Here is an 8,022-nt window from a genome sequence, read left to right on the forward strand (position 1 = left end):
TGGTAGGTGGAATTTGGTAAGGAAAAAATTATATAGCGTGCTGAAATTTACTGTCACTTATTATTATGGAAAATAATCCTTTGAGGGGCTTGTTCGGGGTATCTTCACACCGAACAGTAGAGCAAAGAGTTTCTCCTCAACCTACTGAACCTACTGAAAATGTTTACTTTGAAATTCCTTCGGGTATGATAGAGAAACTGCTAGCTAATCCTTTTACAGGAGATGGAACATTACATCCCGATATGCACCTAATCTATGTGGATGAAGTTTGTGGATTATTTAAGCTTGCAGGTATGCCCGAGGATGTTATCAAGAAGAAGGTCTTCCCTTTATCTTTGAAGGGAAAGGCACTAACATGGTTTAGGCTATGTGATGATATTGGATCATGGAACTACAACCGATTGAAATTGGAATTTCATCAGAAATTTTATCCTATACATCTGGTTCATCGTGATCGTAATTATATATATAATTTTTGGCCTCGCGAAGGAGAAAGTATTGCTCAAGCTTGGGGGAGGATTAAGTCAATGTTATATTCATGCCCCAATCATGAGCTCTCAAGAGAAATTATTATTCAAAAATTTTATGCTCGGCTTTCTCTCAACAATCGCTCCATGCTCGATACTTCTCGTACTTGTTCTTTTATGATGAAGACTATTGAATTCAAATGGGATTTATTGGAAAGAATTAAATGCAACTCTGAAGATTGGGAACTCGACGAAGGTAAGGAGTCAGGTATAACACCTAAGTTTGATTGTGTTAAATCTTTTATGGATACCAATGTTTTTCGTGAATTTAGCACTAAATATGGACTTGACTCTGAGATAGTAGCTTCTTTCTGTGAATCATTTGCTACTCATGTTGATCTCCCTAAGGAGAAGTGGTTTAAATATCATCCTCCCATTGAAGTAAAAGTAGTAGTGTTAGAAATATGCCCTAGAGGCAATAAGAAATTAGTTATTATTATTATATTTCATTGTTCATGATAATCGTTTATTATTCATGCTAGAATTGTATTGATAGGAAACTCAGATACATGTGTGGATACATAGACAACACCATGTCCCTAGTAAGCCTCTAGTTGACTAGCTCGTTGATCAATAGATGGTTACAGTTTCCTGACCATGGACATTGGATGTCGTTGATAACGGGATCACATCATTAGGAGAATGATGTGATGGACAAGACCCAATCCTAAGCCTAGCACAAGATCGTGTAGTTCGTTTGCTAAAGCTTTTCTAATGTCAAGTATCATTTCCTTAGACCATGAGATTGTGCAACTCCCGGATACCGTAGGAGTGCTTTGGGTGTGCCAAACGTCACAACGTAACTGGGTGGCTATAAAGGTTCACTACAGGTGTCTCCGAAAGTGTCTATTGGGTTGGCACGAATCGAGAGTGGGATTTGTCACTCCGTGTAACGGAGAGGTATCTCTGGGCCCACTCGGTAGGACATCATCATAATGTGCACAATGTGACCAAGGAGTTGATCATGGGATGATGTGTTACGGAACGAGTAAAGAGACTTGCCGGTAACGAGATTGAACAAGGTATCGGGATACCGACGATCGAATCTCGGGCAAGTATCGTACCGATAGACAAAGGGAATTGTATCCGGGATTGATTGAATCCTTGACATCGTGGTTCATCCGATGAGATCATCGTGGAGCATGTGGGAGCCAACATGGGTATCCAGATCCCGCTGTTGGTTATTGAACGGAGAGTTGTCTCGGCCATGTCTGCATGACTCTCGAACCCGTAGGGTCTACACACTTAAGGTTCGATGACGCTAGGGTTATAGGGAAAGTATGTACGCGGTTACCCAATGTTGTTCGGAGTCCCGGATAAGATCCCGGACGTCACGAGGAGTTTCGGAATGGTCCGGAGGTAAAGATTGATATATAGGAAGTATGGTTTTGGCCACCGAAAGTGTTCCGGGCATCACCGGTACTGTACCGGGACCACCGGAGGGGTCCGGGGGTCCACCAGGTGGGGCCACCAGCCCCGGAGGCCTACATGGGCCAATAGTGGGAAGGGACCAGCCCCTAGGTGGGCTGGGGCGCCTCCCACCAATGCCCAAGGCGCAAGGGAGAGTGGGAGGGGGTAAACCCTAGGTCCAGATGGGCCTTAAGGCCCTCCCTAGGTGCGCCCCCCTCTCTCCCCCCTTGGCCGCAGCCCTAGATGGGTTTTTGGGCTGCCGCCACCCTTAGGGAGGGAACCCTAGATGGGGGCGCAGCCCCTCCCCTTCCCCTATACATACTTGAGGTATTGGGGGCTGCAACACACGTGAGATCATCTCCCTCTTGGTGCAGCCCTACCTCTCTCCCTCCTCGTTTCTCGTAGTGCTTGGCGAAGCCTTGCTGGAGTTCTGCGCTCCTCCACCACCACCACGTCGTCGTGCTGCTGCTGGACGGAGTCTTCCCCAACCTCTCCTTCTCCCCTTGCTGGATCAAGGCGTAGGAGACGTCACCGGGCTGCACGTGTGTTGAACGCGGAGGCGCCGTGGTTCGGCGCTTAGATCGGAATCAACCGCGATCTGAATCACTACGAGTACGACTCCTTCATCCGCGTTCTTACAACGCTTCCGCTTAGCGATCTACAAGGGTATGTAGACGCACTCCCCTTCCCCTCGTTGCTAGATTACTCCATAGATTGATCTTGGTGATGCGTAGAAAATTTTAAATTTCTGCTACGATCCCCAACAAGTAGAACCTATTAAAGTTGAAGAAAAGACTATTAATTATAACATTGATCCTATTGTTCCTACCGCTTATATTGAGAAACCACCTTTCCCTGTTAGAATAAAGGATCATGCTAAATCTTCAACTGTGGTTTGTAAGAGTAAGGCTAGAACACCTACACCCCCTGAGCAAATTAAAGTTGGACCTAGTATTGCTATGGTTAAAGATCTCCTGGTTGATAATATTGATGAGCATGTTATTTACTTCTGTGGTGAAGCCGCTAGAATTGCTAGACCCGATACTAAAAATAAACATAGACCTGTTGTTGGCATGCCTGTTGTTTGTGTTAAAATAGGAGATCATTATTATCATGGATTATGTGATATGGGTGCTAGCTAGTGTCAGTGCAATACCTTATACTTTATATAAAGAAATTATGCATGATATTGCACCTGCTGAGATAGAAGATGTTGATTTTACTATTAAGCTTGCCAATAGAGATACTATTTCACTAGTTGGGATTGTTAGAGATGTTGAAGTCTTGTGTGGGAAAATTAAATATCCTACTGATTTTCTTGTTCTTGGTTCCCCACAAGATGAATTTTTTCCCATTATATTTGGTAGACCCTTCTTGAATACTGTTAATGCTAGGTGACTTCCAAACCTTCACAAACTCGTTCACTCGGCGATCCACAATTTCCTCTTGGATGCTCTAGACCATGACGCCTAACCGTCTAGAAGATGCATAGTCTTCAAAGGTAACAAGCGTCGGATCCACATAGGAACAATCTCTTTAGTGATGCTCAATCATTTTGGGTTTGTAGGTGTTTGGGTTTGTGTTTTCCTCACTTGATGATTTTCGCTCAAAGTCCTCGGAGGATGAGATGCTCTCAATGACAAGTGCCAGTTTCTCTCGGAGCAGCAAACCATCTAGTGGTTGTAGGGGGCGGCTACTTATAGCCTAGGGAGCAGCCCGACATGATAAGACATAAATGCCCTTCAATGATATGACCTTTAGGTGGATAAGATATTTTGGGACAGCTAGTGCATAGCACAGTAACGTTCGGAAATTTGGCTATCAAACTCCTCAGGGCTATCCTGTTCCTCACTTGTAGGCAATCCGCACTGGCGAATTCCTAACTCCTCAGTCAGAACAAATTCCTCAGAGACCAGAAGATCTTCATCTCTGTCACTAAAGAAATTGACTGAACTATATGAGATTTCCAATGGCTTCACTCGAAAGGATTGGTAGGTGTAGGATTTTGAGATGAGTATCACTTGGAAACTTTTCCTTAGTTTTTTCTCGACCCCCTTTAACAGTACGGTGTTTCCTATGACTCAAGAAAGAGAAAAACGAAACTATGAAAACAAAAGACTTCACGCTTCATGTTCCTCCCATGAACATAGAGTCTTCACGGTCACACTAATTTCTTCACTTTCAAAATCTTTAGAAAGCCAAAGTCTTCAGTTGAAGACATTCATTTTTAGGGGTCAAATTTCTCTGTAAATATCAAAATCCTCATAGACTTATAGACCTGTGTACACTCACAAACACATTAGTCCCTTAATCTATAAGTTTTCAATACACCAAAATCACTAAGGGGCACTAGATGCACTTACAAAAAGTACATCATTTTTTTGTGTAGCTCAGACCAAAACATATTTGGTCATGAATTTTTACAGAGATGTAGTACGCTTATGCAGGTGTGTATATTTCATTTTTTTGAAACTTCAAAAATATGATTTTCGGATTTTTCAAAAAAACAAGCTCCATGGAGCTCGACCTCAAAAAATCGGCCCCCCTCATGATACATGCATAAAACACATATCTTTTACATCCACTATAAACCATATTTCTTTTACAAAGACAAGAAGTTTTGCTTCACTCGCCAAAGCTACAAAAACGCTACATCACACTTTCCGCATGTGTAAAACTCATTTAATGACTCATGACATTTTATGTCCTACCAGATTATAAAAGACTACAAAACCAGTTCCAGGAAGCAATAAACTTGGCATAGAAAAAACAACAAATTTAGTTTCACACTCCGAAGCATAGCTCCATGACAATCCTTGACATGTAAAGGAAAATTTATGAGTCATCCAATGCTCTACTGATGCCATTTGTGTTACCAATTATTACAATGATACAAAACTAGTCTTCAGGAAACAATAAGATGGAGTATGGGACATGCCAATCTGATTTATATCTAACAACTCGTACAAGATAACAAAATGGATTTCACAAAAATAATAAGATGGAGCGCGGGTGATCAAGCCGATCACGAGCGAGTCAGGGAGGCCGCTTGGTGTAGGTAGGGTGGCGGCGGAGTCCGAGATGAAGCCGGCAACGGCGGACGGCATGGGACGACGTGCGGACAAGCGCGTCAGCACCGGCACCCGGGCTGCCAAAGCAATGCCGGCGCCCAGGGAGCGAGGCCCGAGCGACCAACGTAGCACCGGCGCCCGAGCTCGAGGCGGCCGACGAGCCTGACGCAGCCGGCCCGACGCAGTCGGGGACGATGCCGGCGAGGCAGACCGCAAGGCCGCCGTTCCTACGCAGCGGAGGCGGGTGGTGATGGAGAGGTCCCGGTCGGAGCAGGGCGGCGACGGCCTGCGCAAGGCGACAGGCGGGCGGATGCGCGGGCGACGGCCATGAGGGCCACCTGTCGCGCGAGGCCGCCGGGTCGGTGAAGAAGCTGACCGTTCGCGCCGGTGTTGGAGTAGAGGCGCACGGGGGTCAACGGCGGCGGCGGGCGACGCAAACGGATCTTAGATCGGAAAACCAAAAAGTAAAATGTCGATCAAGATGACCAGTGGGAGAGAGAAAAACCCGGAGTAAGGGCTCGTGAAAACGACTCTCTAGGGCAGCCGATCAACACGACCAGCGGATGAATCCTAGGTACGGGCTGCGTGGCCCCCGGTGGCAGTCATGGAGGCCGACAGCCCCCGGGGCGGCGCGCGGGGCGGAAGCAGCGGTGGCTAGGGTTTGGATCCGTTAGGTTGATACCATGTTAGAAGGGATAGAGAGGAATAAAGAGGGATTGGCGGAATATGATTGATATATTATTGAGCCTCGATGACAACTATATATTGAGGACAATACTTGAAGGGCAAGACGCCTCTCCTAAAGATAAGGTAGGAGACATATTACAAATCCTAGACTACCAAATACACATATGTCTCTAACACCCGACGAGGAGATGACAGTTATATAGTCTCTTTTTTTTTTGCGAAAGGGACCTAGACAACATTAAAATTAAGCAGTGGTACAAAGCACCCCAAGAAAAAGGAAAATTACATCAACACCCTAGGAACCAATAATCCAGCAACCACCAACGCGGGACGAGGACGCGCCGCCATCGCCATCGCCACCGCTCCCTCCGGGAGCAGGTGATAACCTTGATCATGCGCACTGACAGTTGTATAGTCTCAACCACGACCATGGATACCATGGATGGAACCACGAGTTAAGATGTTAGGCATCCAGGTAAGAATATGTAAGTACATTAAAGATAACGTCTGACCATGAATCTGGAGCAGAAATTCAAGTGAAGACGAGTCTAACTTAATTTTTTATACACTCTATTTATGCAACCCCAAAAAGTTGGCATGAGGAATCATCTTGACACAATCACCATGAGAAAAATGACATGGATGCTTTGCATATAACACTAGCTCATTTGATCTAAAAATATAACGCTAGCTCAAATATAAGGCAGCAAAACCAACCAAGGTAACATGCACAAGTTAAAAGCAAGTGTTTTTTTTTTTCATAATAAAAGAATGTGCGGTGGATGGGGCTCTTTTCCCCCTCTCCTTTAATATATGATACACACACTCGTGTGTATCCTCAAAAAGAAAGAATAAAAAAAGAATGTGGTGTTCACTGTAAGCATTTGACAATGATTAGATTCTAGTCCTTGAGCACACGCCATGCTTTTGTTTTTTGAACTGATCACACGCCATGCTTGCCATCGCAACAAAGTATTCTTTTTTGACGACGGCAAATGTCTTGGCAGGGCTCTAGAGCGAACATCTTACGTTTTCCAGGGTTCATACGGTAAATAGACCCGGACAGGCCAGGCGAGCTCTCAGCAGGCCTAAGAGGATGGGCCATGGGAATTAACGGGCCCAAGTGTCGTGGGCCGCAAAACAAAATAAATTCGCCGTTGCCGGGGATCGAACCCGGGTCACCCGCGTGACAGGCGGGAATACTTACCACTATACTACAACGACTTCTTGGCTTTTTAATGCTCAATTCAGTATACTTAGAAGTTCTGACTACCCACAGAACGTTCTCCATTGCCGTGGTTCAGTTTTCGTGCGTGCTCCACATCACGCTGATTGCATGCTCCGGAGTAAATCGTCTCTCTTGAGCCCAATGAGTGAGAGGGACAGTACTGAGGTGTTGACTCAACTTGCTCAGGAAAGAGGAGACACTCACATAATTTCCATCAAACATGGAGAGAAGCAATGGTTCCAGAAACAAGCAGAGCGAGGATGTTCGGCCCCAGAAAGAAGAACATCCCTCGGTGTGACCTCAAGGCTCAAGCTGACTGTTGCAGCCTTCGGCGGACAATATTCAAGTTTGACGGCATGATCTCGTGTTCCCGGCCGGCGTTAAGTTCTAGCTTTATCGCGCAAAACCTAGATGTTGGCATGTTCTCTCGATGAACCCGACACTGTTATACTGCCAGAAAACGAATCTTTGGATAAATTTTGTTGTTTCCATATGATAATTCAGATACAGTTGTTACTAATGACGCCGGCGAGTATTTGGAACCTTTGAAAGATGCGATGTTGCGGATATTGATTCTACTCCCAGTCAACTTTGATCCACTCACTCCATATTCTATGTTGATATTTGTGCGCCTCCATATACCTTTGAAAACAATCAGATGTACATAGTTGCCCATGTGTTCCATATGCATGCTTCTTTTTTCTTTAGTTGGTAGCACTATTTTTTCCCTAGAAAATGCTTATATCTCTCACGAGTGTTTGCTAATTGGGGTTGCCTGCCTAGTTACATGAGAGGGCCGCCCCCTAAGGAAACTATGGTAAATATTTTAGTATTTTTCTAGCGATTATACCAGTGCATTGATTATTTGAGTGTGTTTTATAGCATTTTATATGAGGTTTTGAATTATCCTCCTTTTATAATTATTCAAATGATGTTTATGCAAATTGTGATGCACACTACAACTCGTTATTACAGTTCACTAAACTGGGTTGCCCCCCTCCTCCTCCCATGCACACGCGATGGTCAACAAGCTTCTCCATCGCCTTTCTTGGCGGCACATCTGAATGGCGCTCAGTTGTACTCACTCTTAATAGACAAC

The 8,022-nt window shown here is 44.9% G+C and overlaps 1 non-coding gene across 1 annotated transcript; it reads right to left on the reverse strand.

Moving 5' to 3' along the window:
* Window positions 1–6,847: 6,847 nt before the first annotated feature.
* Window positions 6,848–6,919, reverse strand: TRNAD-GUC. Its single transcript has one exon. It is a non-coding gene; the product is annotated as a tRNA-Asp (tRNA).
* Between the last annotated feature and the right edge of the window lie 1,103 nt (window positions 6,920–8,022).

Source organism: Triticum urartu, chromosome 7, assembly GCF_003073215.2.
Source record: "Triticum urartu cultivar G1812 chromosome 7, Tu2.1, whole genome shotgun sequence".
NCBI classification, from domain to species: Eukaryota; Viridiplantae; Streptophyta; class Magnoliopsida; order Poales; family Poaceae; genus Triticum; species Triticum urartu.